Genomic DNA, 17,786 nt, shown 5'->3' on the forward strand with positions numbered 1-17,786 from the left:
TTTGTTATTAGAAGCATTGAGATATCACATGTCATGTTATAGGACAGTCTCAGTTTTGGTATTAGAAGCATTGAGATATCATATCTCATGGTATAGGACGGGTCTCAGGATTGGAATGGGAAGGAGTTGGATATCACATCTCATGTTATAGGAAGGGTCTCAGGTTTGTTATTAGAAACATTGAGATATCACATGTCATATTATAGGACAGTCTCAGGTTTGGTATTAGAAGCATTGAGATATCACATCTCATGGTACAGGGCGGGTCTCAGGATTGGAATGGGAAGGATTTGGATATTACATCTCATGTTATAGGAAGGGTCTCAGGTTTGTTATTAGAAGCATTGGGATATCACATCTCGTGCTATAGGAACGGTCTCAGGATTGGAATGGGAAGGGGTTAGATAACACATCTCATGCTATAGGAAGGGTCTCAGGATTGGAATGGGAAGGAGTTGGATATCACATCTCATCCTATAGGAAGGGTCTCAGGTTTGGAATGGGAAGGATTTGGATATCACATCTCTTGCAATAGGAAGGGTCTCTGGTTTGGTATTAGAAATATTGAGATATCACATCTCATGGTATAGGAAGGGTCTCAGGATTGGAATCGGAAGGAGTTGGATAATACATCTCATGTTATAGGAAGGGTCTCAGGTTTGGAAGTGGAAGGATTTGGAAATCACATCTCAAGTTATAGGACGGGTCTGTGGTTTGGTATTAGAAGCATTGAGATATCATATCTCATGCTATCGGAAGGGTCTCAGGATTGGATTGGGAAGGAGTTGGATATCACATCTCATGTTATAGGAAGGGTCTCAGGATTGGAATGGGAAGCATTTGGATATCACATCTCATCTTATAGGAAGGGTCTCAGGTTTGTTATTAGAAGCATTGAGATATCACATCTCATGTTATAGGACAGTCTCAGGTTTGGTATTAGAAGCATTGAGATAACACATCTCATGGTATAGGACGGGTCTCAGGATTGGAATGGGAAGGAGTTGGATATCACATCTCATGCTATAGGAAGGGTCTCAGGATTGGAATGGGAAGGAGTTTGATATCACATCTCATGCCATAGGAAGGTCTCAGGTTTGGTAGAAGCATTAAGATATCACATCTCATGCTATCGGAAGGGTCTCAGGATTGGATTGGGAAGGAGTTGGATATCCCATCTCATGCTATAGGAAGGGTCACAGGTTGGAATTGGAAGGAGTTGGATATCACATCTCATGCTATCGGAAGGGTCTCAGGATTGGAATGGGAAGGAGTTGGATATCACATCTCATGCTATAGGGAGGGTCTCAGGTTTGATATTAGAAGCATTGAGATATCACATCTCATGCTATCGGAAGGGTCTTAGGATTGGATTGGGAAGGAGTTGGATATCACATCTCATGTTATAGGAAGGGTCTCAAGATTGGAATGGGAAGGACTTGGATATCACATCTCAAGTTATAGGACGGGTCTGTGGTTTGGTATTAGAAGCATTGAGATATCATATCTCATGGTATAGGACGGGTCTCAGGATTGGAATGGGAAGGAGTTGGATATCACATCTCATGTTATAGGAAGGGTCTCAGGTTTGTTATTAGAAGCATTGAGATATCACATGTCATATTATAGGACAGTCTCAGGTTTGGTATTAGAAGCATTGAGATATCACATCTCATGGTACAGGGCGGGTCTCAGGATTGGAATGGGAAGGATTTGGATATTACATCTCATGTTATAGGAAGGGTCTCAGGTTTGTTTTTAGAAGCATTGAGATATCACATCTCATGTTATAGGACAGTCTCAGGTTTGGTATTAGAAGCATTGAGATATCACATCTCATGGTATAGGATGGGTCTCAGGATTGGAATGGAAAGGAGTTGGATATCACATCTCATGCTATTGGAAGGGTCTCAGGATTGGAATGGGAAGGAGTTGGATATCACATCTCATGCTATAGGAAGGGTCTCAGGATTGGAATGGGAAGGAGTTGGATATCACATCTCATGTTATAGGAAGGGAATCAGGTTTGGTATTAGAAGAACTGAGATATCAGATCTCATCCTTTAGGAAGGGACTCAAGATTGGTATTTGAAGGAGTGAGATAATAAATCTCATCCTATCGGAAGGGTCTCTGGATTGGAATGGGAAGGAGTTGAATATCACATCTCATGCTATAGGAAGGATCTCAGGTTTGGTAGAAGCATTGAGATATCACATCTCGTGCTATAGGAACGGTCTCAGGATTGGAATGGGAAGGGGTTAGATAACACATCTCATGCTATAGGAAGGGTCTCAGGATTGGAATGGGAAGGAGTTGGATATCACATCTCATCCTATAGGAAGGGTCTCAGGTTTGGAATGGGAAGGATTTGGATATCACATCTCTTGCAATAGGAAGGGTCTCAGGTTTGGTATTAGAAATATTGAGATATCACATCTCATGGTATAGGAAGGGTCTCAGGATTGGAATCGGAAGGAGTTGGATATCACATCTCATGTTATAGGAAGGGTCTCAGGTTTGGAAGTGGAAGGATTTGGAAATCACATCTCAAGTTATAGGACGGGTCTGTGGTTTGGTATTAGAAGCATTGAGATATCATATCTCATGCTATCGGAAGGGTCTCAGGATTGGATTGGGAAGGAGTTGGATATCACATCTCATGTTATAGGAAGGGTCTCAGGATTGGAATGGGAAGCATTTGGATATCACATCTCATCTTATAGGAAGGGTCTCATGTTTGTTATTAGAAGCATTGAGATATCACATCTCATGTTATAGGACAGTCTCAGGTTTGGTATTAGAAGCATTGAGATAACACATCTCATGGTATAGGACGGGTCTCAGGATTGGAATGGGAAGGAGTTGGATATCACATCTCATGCTATAGGAAGGGTCTCAGGATTGGAATGGGAAGGAGTTTGATATCACATCTCATGCCATAGGAAGGTCTCAGGTTTGGTAGAAGCATTAAGATATCACATCTCATGCTATCGGAAGGGTCTCAGGATTGGATTGGGAAGGAGTTGGATATCCCATCTCATGCTATAGGAAGGGTCACAGGTTGGAATTGGAAGGAGTTGGATATCACATCTCATGCTATCGGAAGGGTCTCAGGATTGGAATGGGAAGGAGTTGGATATCACATCTCATGCTATAGGGAGGGTCTCAGGTTTGATATTAGAAGCATTGAGATATCACATCTCATGCTATCGGAAGGGTCTTAGGATTGGATTGGGAAGGAGTTGGATATCACATCTCATGTTATAGGAAGGGTCTCAAGATTGGAATGGGAAGGACTTGGATATCACATCTCAAGTTATAGGACGGGTCTGTGGTTTGGTATTAGAAGCATTGAGATATCATATCTCATGGTATAGGACGGGTCTCAGGATTGGAATGGGAAGGAGTTGGATATCACATCTCATGTTATAGGAAGGGTCTCAGGTTTGTTATTAGAAGCATTGAGATATCACATGTCATATTATAGGACAGTCTCAGGTTTGGTATTAGAAGCATTGAGATATCACATCTCATGGTACAGGGCGGGTCTCAGGATTGGAATGGGAAGGATTTGGATATTACATCTCATGTTATAGGAAGGGTCTCAGGTTTGTTTTTAGAAGCATTGAGATATCACATCTCATGTTATAGGACAGTCTCAGGTTTGGTATTAGAAGCATTGAGATATCACATCTCATGGTATAGGATGGGTCTCAGGATTGGAATGGAAAGGAGTTGGATATCACATCTCATGCTATTGGAAGGGTCTCAGGATTGGAATGGGAAGGAGTTGGATATCACATCTCATGGTATAGGAAGGGTCTCAGGATTGGAATGGGAAGGAGTTGGATATCACATCTCATGTTATAGGAAGGGAATCAGGTTTGGTATTAGAAGAACTGAGATATCAGATCTCATCCTTTAGGAAGGGACTCAAGTTTGGTATTTGAAGGAGTGAGATAATAAATCTCATCCTATCGGAAGGGTCTCTGGATTGGAATGGGAAGGAGTTGAATATCACATCTCATGCTATAGGAAGGATCTCAGGTTTGGTAGAAGCATTGAGATATCACATCTCGTGCTATAGGAACGGTCTCAGGATTGGAATGGGAAGGGGTTAGATAACACATCTCATGCTATAGGAAGGGTCTCAGGATTGGAATGGGAAGGAGTTGGATATCACATCTCATCCTATAGGAAGGGTCTCAGGTTTGGAATGGGAAGGATTTGGATATCACATCTCTTGCAATAGGAAGGGTCTCAGGTTTGGTATTAGAAATATTGAGATATCACATCTCATGGTATAGGAAGGGTCTCAGGATTGGAATCGGAAGGAGTTGGATATCACATCTCATGTTATAGGAAGGGTCTCAGGTTTGGAAGTGGAAGGATTTGGAAATCACATCTCAAGTTATAGGACGGGTCTGTGGTTTGGTATTAGAAGCATTGAGATATCATATCTCATGCTATCGGAAGGGTCTCAGGATTGGATTGGGAAGGAGTTGGATATCACATCTCATGTTATAGGAAGGGTCTCAGGATTGGAATGGGAAGCATTTGGATATCACATCTCATCTTATAGGAAGGGTCTCATGTTTGTTATTAGAAGCATTGAGATATCACATCTCATGTTATAGGACAGTCTCAGGTTTGGTATTAGAAGCATTGAGATAACACATCTCATGGTATAGGACGGGTCTCAGGATTGGAATGGGAAGGAGTTGGATATCACATCTCATGCTATAGGAAGGGTCTCAGGATTGGAATGGGAAGGAGTTTGATATCACATCTCATGCCATAGGAAGGTCTCAGGTTTGGTAGAAGCATTAAGATATCACATCTCATGCTATCGGAAGGGTCTCAGGATTGGATTGGGAAGGAGTTGGATATCCCATCTCATGCTATAGGAAGGGTCACAGGTTGGAATTGGAAGGAGTTGGATATCACATCTCATGCTATCGGAAGGGTCTCAGGATTGGAATGGGAAGGAGTTCGATATCACATCTCATGCTATAGGGAGGGTCTCAGGTTTGATATTAGAAGCATTGAGATATCACATCTCATGCTATCGGAAGGGTCTTAGGATTGGATTGGGAAGGAGTTGGATATCACATCTCATGTTATAGGAAGGGTCTCAAGATTGGAATGGGAAGGACTTGGATATCACATCTCAAGTTATAGGACGGGTCTGTGGTTTGGTATTAGAAGCATTGAGATATCATATCTCATGCTATCGGAAGGGTCTTAGGATTGGATTGGGAAGGAGTTGGATATCACATCTCATGTTATAGGAAGGGTCTCAAGATTGGAATGGGAAGGTCTTGGATATCACATCTCATGTTATAGGAAGGGTCTCAGGTTTGTTATTAGAAGCATTGAGATATCACATCTCATGTTATAGGACAGTCTCAGGTTTGGTATTAGAAGCATTGAGATAAAACATCTCATGGTATAGGACGGGTCTCAGGATTGGAATGGGAAGGAGTTGGATATCACATCTCATGCTATAGGGAGGGTCTCAGGTTTGATATTAGAAGCATTGAGATATCACATCTCATGCATTCGGAAGGGTCTCAGGATTGGATTGGGAAGGAGTTGGATATCACATCTCAAGTTATAGCACGGGTCTGTGGTTTGGTATTAGAAGCATTGAGATATCATATCTCATGCTATCGGAAGGGTCTCAGGATTGGATTGGGAAGGAGTTGGATATCACATCTCATGTTATAGGAAGGCTCTCAGGTTTGTTATTAGAAGCATTGAGATATCACATCTCATGTTATAGGACAGTCTCAGGTTTGGTATTAGAAGCATTGAGATATCATATCTCATGGTATAGGACGGGTCTCAGGATTGGAATGGGAAGGAGTTGGATATCACATCTCATGCTAAAGGAAGGGTCTCAGGTTTGGAAGGGGAAGGATTTGGATATCACATCTCAATTTATAGGACGGGTCTGTGGTTTGGTATTAGAAGCATTGAGATATCATATCTCATGCTATCGGAAGGGTCTCAGGATTGGATTGGGAAGGAGTTGGATATCACATCTCATGTTATAGGAAGGGTCTCAGGATTGGAATGGGAAGGATTTGGATATCAAATCTCATGTTATAGGAAGGGTCTCAGGTTTGTTATTAGAAGCATTGAGATATCGCATCTCATGTTATAGGACAGTCTCAGGTTTGGTATTAGAAGCATTGAGATATCACATCTCATGGTATAGGACGGGTCTCAGGATTGGAATGGGAAGGAGTTGGATATCACATCTCATGCTATAGGAAGGGTCTCAGGATTGGAATGGGAAGAAGTTTGATATCACATATCATGCCATAGGAAGGTCTCAGGTATGGTAGAAGCATTAAGATATCACATCTCATGCTATCGGAAGGGTCTCAGGATTGGATTTGGAAGGAGTTGGATATCCCATCTCATGCTATAGGAAGGGTCACAGGTTGGAATTGGAAGGAGTTGGATATCACATCTCATGCTATCGGAAGGGTCTCAGGATTGGAATGGGAAGGAGTTGGATATCACATCTCATGCCATAGGGAGGGTCTCAGGTTTGATATTAGAAGCATTGAGATATATCTCATGCTATCGGAAGGGTCTCAGGATTGGATTGGAAAGTAGTTGGATATCACATCTCATGTTATAGGAAGGGTCTCAGGATTGGATGGGAAGAGTTGGATATCACATCTCATGCTATACGAAGGGTCTCAGGTTTGGTAGAAGCATTAGGATATCACATCTCATGTTATAGGAAGGGTCTCAGGATTGGAATGGGAAGGAGTTGGATATCACATCTCATGATAAAGGAAGGGTCTCAGGTTTGGAAGGGGAAGGATTTGGATATCACATCTCAAGTTATAGGATGGGTCTGTGGTTTTGGTATTAGAAGCATTGAGATATCATATCTCATGCTATCGGAAGGGTCTCAGGATTGGATTGGCAAGGAGTTGGATATCACATCTCATGTTGTAGGAAGGGCCTCAGGTTCGTTATTAGAAGCATTGAGATATCACATCTCATGTTATAGGACAGTCTCAGGTTTGGTATTAGAAGCATTGAGATATCATATCTCATGGTATAGGACGGGTCTCAGGATTGGAATGGGAAGGAGTTGGATATCACACCTCATGCTATAGGAAGGGTCTCAGGAATGGAATGGGAAGGATTTGGATATCACATCTCATGTTATAGGAAGGGTCTCAGATTTGTTATTAGAAGCATTGAGATATCACATCTCATGTTATAGGACAGTCTCAGGTTTGGTATTAGAAGCATTGAGATATCACATCTCATGGTATAGGACGGGTCTCAGGATTGGAATGGGAAGGAGTTGGATATCACATCTCATGCTATAGGAAGGGTCTCAGGATTGGAATGGAAAGGAGTTTGATATCACATCTCATGCCATAGGAAGGTCTCAGGTATGGTAGAAGCATTAAGATATCACATCTCATGCTATTGTAAGGGTCTCAGGATTGGATTGGGAACTAGTTGGATATCCCATCTCATGCTATAGGAAGGGTCACATGTTGGAATTGGAAGGAGTTGGATATCACATCTCATGCTATACGAAGGGTCTCAGGTTTGGTAGAAGCATTGGGATATCACATCTCATGCTATAGGAAGGGTCTCAGGATTGGAATGGGAAGGAGTTGGATATCACATCTCATGATAAAGGAAGGGTCTCAGGTTTGGAAGGGGAAGGATTTGGATATCATATCTCAAGTTATAGGATGGGTCTGTGGTTTTGGTATTAGAAGCATTGAGATATCATATCTCATGCTATCGGAAGGGTCTCAGGATTGGATTGGGAAGGAGTTGGATATCACATCTCATGTTATAGGAAGTGCCTCAGGTTTGTTATTAGAAGCATTTAGATATCACATCTCATGTTATAGGACAGTCTCAGGTTTGGTATTAGAAGCATTGAGATATCATATCTCATGGTATAGGACGGGTCTCAGGATTGGAATGGGAAGGAGTTGGATATCACATCTCATGTTATAGGAAGGGTCTCAGGTTTGTTATTAGAAGCATTGAGATATCACATCTCATGTTATAGGACAGTCTCAGGTTTGGTATTAGAGTCATTGAGATATCACATCTCATGGTATAGGACGGGTCTCAGGATTGGAATGGGAAGGAGTTGGATATCACATCTCATGCTATAGGAAGGGTCTCAGGATTGGAATGGGAAGGAGTTTGATATCACATCACATGCCATAGGAAGGTCTCAGGTATGGTAGAAGCATTAAGATATCACCTCTCATGCTATAGGGAGGGTCTCAGGTTTGATATTAGAAGCATTGAGATATCATATCTCATGCTATCGGAAGGGTCTCAGGATTGGATTGGGAAGGAGTTGGATATCATATCTCATGTTATAGGAAGGGTCTCAGGATTGGATGGGAAGAGTTGGATATCACATCTCATGTTATAGGAAGGGTATCAGGATTGGAATGGGAAGATCTTTGATATCACATCTCACGCTATAGGGATGGTCTCAGGTTTGGTATTAGAAGCCTTGAGATATCACATCTCATGCTATCGGAAGGGTCTCAGGATTGGATTGGGAAGGAGTTGGATATCACATCTCATATTATAGGAAGGGTCTCAGGATTGGAATGGGAAGGACTTGGACATCACATCTCATGTTATAGGAAGGGTCTCAGGTTTGTTATTAGAAGCATTGAGATATCACATCTCATGTTATAGGACAGTCTCAGGTTTGGTATTAGAAGCATTGAGATATAACATCTCATGGTATAGGACGGGTCTCAGGATTGGATGGGAAGAGTTGGATATCACATCTCATGCTATAGGAAGGGTCTCAGGTTTGGTAGAAGTATTGAGATATCACATCTTATGCTATAGGAAGGGTCTCAGGATTGGAATGGGAAGGAGTTGGATATCGCATCTCATGATAAAGGAAGGGTCTCAGGTTTGGATGGGGAAGGATTTGGATATCACATCTCAAGTTATAGGACGGGTCTGTGGTTTGGTATTAGAAGCAATGAGATATCATATCTCATGCTATCGGAAGGGTCTCAGGATTGGATTGGGAAGGAGTTGGATATCACATCTCATGTTATAGGAAGGCTCTCAGGTTTCTTATTAGAAGCATTGAGATATCACATCTCATGTTATAGGACAGTCTCAGGTTTGGTATTAGAAGCATTGAGATATCATATCTCATGGTATAGGACGGGTCTCAGGATTGGAATGGGAAGGAGTTGGATATCACATCTCATGCTAAAGGAAGGGTCTCAGGTTTGGAAGGGGAAGGATTTGGATATCACATCTCAATTTATAGGACGGGTCTCAGGTTTGGTATTAGAAGCATTGAGATATCATATCTCATGGTATAGGACGGGTCTCAGGATTGGAATGGGAAGGAGTTGGATATCACATCTCATGCTAAAGTAAGGGTCTCAGGTTTGGAAGGGGAAGGATTTGGATATCACATCTCAATTTATAGGACGGGTCTGTGGTTTGGTATTAGAAGCATTGAGATATATCTCATGCTATCGGAAGGGTCTCAGGATTGGATTGGGAAGGAGTTGGATATCACATCTCATGTTATAGGAAGGGTCTCAGGATTGGAATGGGAAGGATTTGGATATCACATCTCATGTTATAGGAAGGGTCTCAGGTTTGTTATTAGAAGCATTGAGATATCACATGTCATGTTATAGGACAGTCTCAGTTTTGGTATTAGAAGCATTGAGATATCATATCTCATGGTATAGGACGGGTCTCAGGATTGGAATGGGAAGGAGTTGGATATCACATTTCATGTTATAGGAAGGGTCTCAGGTTTGTTATTAGAAGCATTGAGATATCACATGTCATATTATAGGACAGTCTCAGGTTTGGTATTAGAAGCATTGAGATATCACATCTCATGGTATAGGGCGGGTCTCAGGATTGGAATGGGAAAGATTTGGATATCACATCTCATGTTATAGGAAGGGTCTCAGGTTTGTTATTAGAAGCATTGAGATATCAAATCTCATGTTATAGGACAGTCTCAGGTTTGGTATTAGAAGCATTGAGATATCACATCTCATGGTATAGGACGGGTCTCAGGATTGGAATGGAAAGGAGTTGGATATCACATCTCATGCTATTGGAAGGGTCTCAGGATTGGAATGGGAAGGAGTTGGATATCACATCTCATGCTATAGGAAGGGTCTCAGGATTGGAATGGGAAGGAGTTGGATATCACATCTCATGTTATAGGAAGGGAATCAGGTTTGGTATTAGAAGAACTGAGATATCAGATCTCATCCTTTAGGAAGGGACTCAAGTTTGGTATTTGAAGGAGTGAGATAATAAATCTCATCCTATCGGAAGGATCTCTGGATTGGAATGGGAAGGAGTTGAATATCACATCTCATGCTATAGGAAGGATCTCAGGTTTGGTAGACGCATGGAGATATCACATCTCGTGCTATAGGAACGGTCTCAGGATTGGAATGGGAAGGAGTTAGATAACACATCTCATGCTATAAGAAGGGTCTCATGATTGGAATGGGAAGGAGTTGGATATCACATCTCATCCTATAGGAAGGGTCTCAGGTTTGGAATGGGAAGGATTTGGATATCACATCTCTTGCAATAGGAAAGGTCTCAGGTTTGGTATTAGAAATATTGAAATATCACATCTCATGGTATAGGAAGGGTCTCAGGATTGGAATCGGAAGGAGTTGGATATCACATCTCATGTTATAGGAAGGGTCTCAGGTTTTGTATAAGAAGCACTGAGATATCAAATCTCATGCTATATGAAGGGACGCAGGATTGGAATGGGAAGAAGTTGGATATCACATCTCATGCTAAAGGAAGGGTCTCAGGTTTGGAAGGGGAAGGATTTGGATATCACATCTCAAGTTATAGGACGGGTCTGTGGTTTGGTATTAGAAGCATTGAGATATCATATCTCATGCTATCGGAAGGGTGTCACGATTGGATTGGGAAGGAGTTGGATATCACATCTCATGTTATAGGAAGGGTCTCAGGATTGGAATGGGAAGCATTTGGATATCACATCTCATGTTATAGGAAGCGTCTCAGGTTTGTTATTGGAAGCATTGAGATATCACATCTCATGTTATAGGACAGTCTCAGGTTTGGTATTGTTAGGAAAGATTTCGTAATTGTAGGTAACTTTCCTTCCATGTGGCAACCCCTAAACTTTTTGCTGTTGTTTTCACCTTGTTCTTGACTTTGCCAGAGAAGTGCAGCCTTCTGCCGCACTCCTCTGGGCTTTCGCTCCTTTCTTACGGGGAAACTGACATGCCCTTAAGACAGTCAGTACCGGGGAACGCTGTTTCCCGTAGTTTCTTTTATCGTGTTGCGGCTTTAGTGCAACATGACACAAGAGGGCACTGTAAGCTAAGTTACAGCTCTCTTGGGTCTCTAGCCTTCTACAGGCCCTAGATACTCTTTTAGGATGGTATTTTGATCGGTGCAAGTCATTCAGGGACTGAAATGGTGGCAGCGATCGTTTTGTTTATTTTGAGCTCCTGATCCTCGCCGCACTGATCCATCGCGACCACGAGGACAGGGAGGACGAGATGTCTAATGTTTCCTCTGCCAGTGCTGATGGGGAGGCTATGCTTGAATTCAAGAAGCAAGAGCTGCGGTTTAGGCAGCAGGAGCTTGAATTCAGCATAGCCAAACTAAAAATCGAACAGGCAGAAAAACAGAAAGACAGGGATCACCAGTTGGAACTGGCCAAGCTTCAGGTTGCAAATGGGTCCAAGGGTCCTGGACATGGGTCTGGGGCTTCCTCTCATCCACGGTTTCCGAAAGATCTGCTCAGTGTGTATGAAGAAAGGAATGACATTATGGACTGGCTGAATGCGTTTGAGTATGCATGCGAGGTTCAAGAAGTTGACAATGCTGATAAGATTGCGTGGTTGCTCAGTAGACTGCCCCATTCTGGCTGTAGTGCCATTATGGAAATGTCAAAGGCTGAGCGAGCTGATTTCGCAATGTTAAAGCAAACTCTCATTTTAAAGTTTGGGAAGACTCCGGCCCAATATTTAAAGCGTTTTCGAGAGTATAAGAAAAAGGAAGGTGGTACTTGGGTATCTTATGTCGCTGAATCTTTGAAAAACTTAACTGGCTGGGTCGAAGGTTATAAGGTTTCTACCTTCGAAGGCATTATCAATCTTGTCATGCTGGAACACATTTTTGCTTTTTCTTCCCCGGAGCTTAAGCAGCATTTGGCCGATTCGAAGGAGATAGATCCTAAGAAGCTGGCCATTGCAGCAGACTTATGGGTGTCACATCGAGTGTCCCATAAGGACAAAACTCATCCTGGTAAGCAGGAGGAAGGGAAAAAGTCCAAAGATATGGAGGGTGGGGAATCTGCTAAATCTTCTTCCTATAAGGGCCACAAAAAGAAAAACAAGGGTAAGACACAAGAGAACTCACAGGGCAGTGGAGGTCCGCCTCCGAAACAGAACTCTGGTTACAATAAGCCTCCCTACGTAAACAGACCCACTGGGGCTTGTTTTTCTTGTGGAGCAACTGACCACGTGAAGGGGGATCCCCGTTGTAAGGTTAGAACTTTGGGGGTCCACTCCGCTAATCTGGCCTTCTCCTCCTACGAGGAAGAAGAGATTACAGGAGCATCCTTCTCCTCAGACTCATTTCCCAGCGGAATAGAGGCTGAGGTAGTTTTAGTGTCCCTGGGTTCCTGGGAGCCTAAAGTCGCAGAGGCTTATGCTAGGATTCCGGATAATACCAAGCACTACTTTAAAGACAGTGTGCTGATCAATGGAGTGGATACTCCAGCTCTTAGGGATAGTGGGTGCAGTCGCACTGTAGTGGATTCTACCTTGGTAGACTCAGAGGAAGTTGCCAGAGCTACTCTGATGCCCACTAAGTTGGCTGACGGCCCCCTCCGTATGTTTCCAGTAATACCTGTAAATCTTACTTTAAATGGTACAGCAGTCAGGATTCCAGTGAGCATTCAGTGAAACGTCCCGGGAAAGGTCTTGTTGGGTAATGATCTCAGAGCTTTAGGGCTCGTAGGAGACACTGCCGAAAGACCCTACACACGGTCTCAAGCACGGGCAGCATTGGCCAAGTCCAATACGCCGCCCCAGCCGAAGGGGAAACCCAAGGCGAAAGGAGTCTACAAGTCAAGACGAGGGAAAGAGAATATTCCCCCGAGCTCGCCTACCACTGCGGTGGAGGAAGTTGGTCAATCGCCCGGGCCTGACGAGGAGGTGGCGATGCCTGAAGTATTCGACCCCAACGATCATCCTGAACTAAAAGACTTGTTAGTTGAAGGAGGTCCTGATAGGGACGAATTCAGTAAAGGCCAACGCGAGTGCCCATCTCTGGAAGGCCTAAGGAGACAGGCCTGCTCCCAGCTTGAGGGTGAACCTCCTGGGACGCATAGGATTTATTGGGAAGGTGGACTCCTGTATAGTGAGCCCACAGAGTCTACAGAAGGAGACCATAGGAGGTTGGTGGTTCCCCTTGCTGTTAGGCCCTATCCTCCTGCAGTTGGCGCATGAAGTTCCTCTTGCTGGTCACCTTGGTATGAAGAGGACCAAGCAAAGGCTATCCATGCACTTCTACTGGCCCAAGATGGGGGTGCAAGTAGAAAGTCACTGCAGGAGTTGTGCCTCCTGCCAGTTGTCTGGTAAGGTTGGCGCGACAATCCAAGCTCCGTTGGTACCGCTCCCAGTTGTGGGGGTACCATTTGAAAGGGTAGGGATCGACATCGTTGGTCCCCTTGACCCGCAAACATCCTCGGGCAATAGGTTTATCCTGGTGCTGGTCGACCATGCAACCAGATATCCTGAGGCCATCCCATTGAAAACTGTAACTGCCAAGTCAGTTGCAAAAGCTTTACTCGGCATATTTACTAGGGTTGGCTTCCCTGAAGAAGTTGTGTCAGATCGTGGCAGCAACTTTATGTCGAAGTATATGCAGGCTATGTGGAAAGAATGTGGGGTCACCTACAAGTTCTCTTCTGCATACCACCCCAAGACCAATGGTCTGGTGGAACGTTTCAACAGAACGTTAAAGAGCATGATTGGGGCTCTGGAGGAGCCTCAGAGAAGAAAATGGGATCTTCTTTTACCATGCTTACTGTTTGCCTACCGAGAGGTACCACAGGAGGGTGTTGGCTTCAGCCCCTTCGAACTTCTGTTCGGTCATCCCGTACGGGGACCCTTAGCCATCGTCAAAGAGGGATGGGAGATGCCCACTCCCCCTGTTACTACCAATGTAGTTGATTATGTGCTAGGGCTCAGAAAACGGATGGTACTTCTGATGGGCTTGGCTAGTGATAAATTGAAGGCAGGACAAGCGCTGGTGAAACATTGGTACGACCAGAAAGCTTCCCTCATCAACTTTACACCTGGTCAGCAAGTCCTGATCATGAATCCCATAAGGCCTCGAGCTTTACAGGACAAATGGTCAGGCCCTTACACAGTGGTGGAGCCCCTGGGTGAGGTCAACTATTTAGTGGACCTTGGAAGGCCTGGACAGGCTCCAAAAGTGTTTCACGTGAATAGGCTGAAGGCTTTCGTCCCGAGAGTCGAAATCGCAGCACTGCTACTGGCTTCAGAGGTTGAGGAAGAGGAGTCTAAACCTCTCCCTGACCTGTTCCAAAGCGGTCCTTCAGATAGCTCCTTTGAGGGTGTCCGAGTGGCCCCTCACATGACTTCTGATCAGCAGGCTGAGGTGAAAAGTTTGCTTAGGCAGTTTTCCCCCCTGTTTTCACAGTTGCCTGGTTTGACACCTTGGTGCAAACATAACATTGACACAGGAGACAGTGTACCTACCAAAAGTAGGGGATACAGGATGTCAGACAAAGTACGGTCTTATATTAAGACCGAGGTCAACAAGATGTTAGACCTTGGGGTGATTGAACCCTCTAGTAGTCCTTGGTCCAGCCCTGTGGTTTTGGTTCCAAAGGCAGGCACTTCTGAATTGAGGTTCTGCGTGGATTACAGGGCTCTGAATGCTGTCACCAAGACAGATGCACACCCCTTGCCTCGAACAGATGAGCTGGTGGATACTTTGGGTGCCTCCAAGTACCTCAGCACGTTTGACCTCACTGCTGGCTATTGGCAAATAGCTTTAGCAGAACATGCCAAGGAGAAGACAGCATTTTCTACTCCAGACGGCCTTTACCAATTCCGGGTAATGCCGTTCGGGTTGAAGAATGCACCTGCCACTTTCCAGAGGCTTGTGAATCATGTGTTGAATGGGTTGGACGAATTCTGTCTTTCATATCTGGACGATATAGCAGTTTTCAGTGCCACCTGGGAAGACCATGTGAAACACTTTGGGATTGTGCTCCAGGCTCTTCAGAAAGCACACCTGACCATAAAGGCTAGTAAATGCCAGATTGGACAAGGCTCAGTGGTTTACCTTGGACATGAAGTAGGTGGAGGGAGGATACAGCCTCTTCCCAGTAAAGTACAAGCAGTACAAGACTGGCCTACCCCCACTACGCAAACCCAAGTGAGAGCCTTCTTAGGACTCACGGGGTATTACCGCAATTTTGTGGCAGACTATGGCACCATAGCTGCCCCTCTGACTGCCCTCACAACTCTGAAGAAACCCAAGAAGGTAACTTGGACCGACGAGTGTGAGAAGGCCTTCAATGGCTTAAAACACTCCTTGTGCCAGGCCCCTGTCCTCAGGGCCCCGGATTATCAAAGACCTTTTATCGTGCAGACGGACGCCTCTGACACTGGGATAGGAGCTGTACTATCACAAGTAGATGAGAAGGGTAAGGGACACCCTATTGGTTTTATTAGCCGCCAGCTTAAGGACAGAGAGCTCAGATGGTCCACCGTAGAGAAAGAATGTTTCTCTGTTGTGTGGGCCCTAAGGAAGCTGAGGCCCTACCTCTATGGGACCCACTTCACTGTGCAAACTGACCATAAGCCCTTAAAGTGGCTAATGAACATGAAGGGGGAGAATCCAAAGTTGCTTAGGTGGACCATAAGTCTACAAGGCTTCGACTTCACTATTGAGCATAGGCCAGGTGTCCAACATAGCAATGCTGATGGGTTGTCCAGAATGTTTAACCGACCTGAACAAGAGACTCATCCAGGGGTGGATTAGTTCCCCCTGTCCATAGTCTGGGAGGGGCAAGTGTTAGGAAAGATTTCGTAATTGTAGGTAATTTTCCTTCCATGTGGCAACCCCTAAACTTTTTGCTGTTGTTTTTCACCTTGTTCTTGACTTTGCCAGAGAAGTGCAGCCTTCTGCCGCACTCCTCTGGGCTTTTGCTCCTTTCTTACGGGGAAACTTACATGCCCTTAAGACAGTCAGTACCGGGGAACGCTGTTTCCCGTAGTTTCTTTTATCATGTTGCGGCTTTAGTGCAACATGACACAAGAGGGCACTGTAAGCTAAGTTACAGCTCTCTTGGGTCTCTAGCCTTCTACAGGCCCTAGATACTCGTTTAGGATTGTATTTGATCGGTGCAAGTGATTCAGGGACGGGAATGGTGGCAGCGATCGTTTCTTTATATTTTGAGCTCCTTTTGGCGTTCTAAGCACGTTTTTTGCGCTTAACCCAAAATGGTGGCCTGGCTCCCAAAATGACCAGACCACGAGGCTCCTTTGTCCTGTCCGCTGACCGTCTTGCTCCCTTCACCTTCCCCAGGTCGAGCCGACCCGGGGCCTTCCTTATTTGGGCATGTACTTTCCCGCGAAACACGGATGCTTTCGCGGGCTTCTACATGTCTTTTGTGTGCCTCCAGGGTGTGGGCTGGGATGTCTGGTCCCAATACACATCCTGGGTGCCAGAGAGTCTAGGGTGGTGTGAATGCCTGGGACCACCGTGGTCCGTGATTGGTCCACGAATGGTGTGAGTGTTGATGAGCGGATCTCCCATTGGGTCCCCTCCGTTTTGGCGCGAAGGGAACCGTGGATAAGAGGGGGCTGGAAACACCACTACCATGTCGATCTCCTGAGTTCTCACGAACGAAGGAATACAGGAGCCAAGTATCCTGCAACCAAGAGGCTGGACCGAGGAATCGCTGGTGACCCGCTGAAGGACATCTGCTCTGCACTGCTGTCACCTTGTGAAACCCTTTTCACCTTTGATCGAAGCAGAAGGCCTGTACTGGTGCTTCGTCCCTTGGAATAGCGGGAACAGCTATTCTCGGCATATTCATCATCTCCTGCCAGTAAGCCTTCGGAAGTGTCTCTGGGCCATCCAGCTGACTGACCAGCTTACACGGGAGTCTTGCTCTGTAACCGCCGCCAGGTTGTGTAGTATTTCGAGTCCTGGTCACTCTCACACGCTTCGTACACTTGGCGTTCCCAGGTCGGAAGTGAGTAGTGTACATTTGGCTCAAATACACACGGCCGCTCCGTTGCCCTGCTGTGGTGACAAACTGTGCGGGTTTCTTCGATTGGGACGTCTTTTTACTCAACGCGACGACGAGGCGTTCCCTGCTCTTCTGAACCTGCCAGCTACTGAAACGGACGCGGAGAAGCCTGGGTCTGCTTGCATCGGGGACCGGTGAGTAGCATAGCTAGGATCTGGTCACCCTCCTGCAGGAGCCCATTGCTTTTCCCCGCTGTGTAAAACAGCACCCTTTTGCCGTACTCGCGCTCTGCTTCTGCCCACTGTGGAGGCTGCGCTTGAGTCGCGGAACTTGTTTTTCTTCTGTAAGCACTAAACTGAACTGCCTGACTTCCTTCGAAGAGCTTCTCCTTTTGCCCGTTGGCACCAGCGCGTGCAGGTACTTTGAGCACAAGGCTCCACTCTTCGCAGG

This window comes from Ambystoma mexicanum, chromosome 14 (assembly GCF_040938575.1).
Source record: "Ambystoma mexicanum isolate Mex_15411 chromosome 14, UKY_AmexF1_1, whole genome shotgun sequence".
NCBI lineage: Eukaryota > Metazoa > Chordata > Amphibia > Caudata > Ambystomatidae > Ambystoma > Ambystoma mexicanum.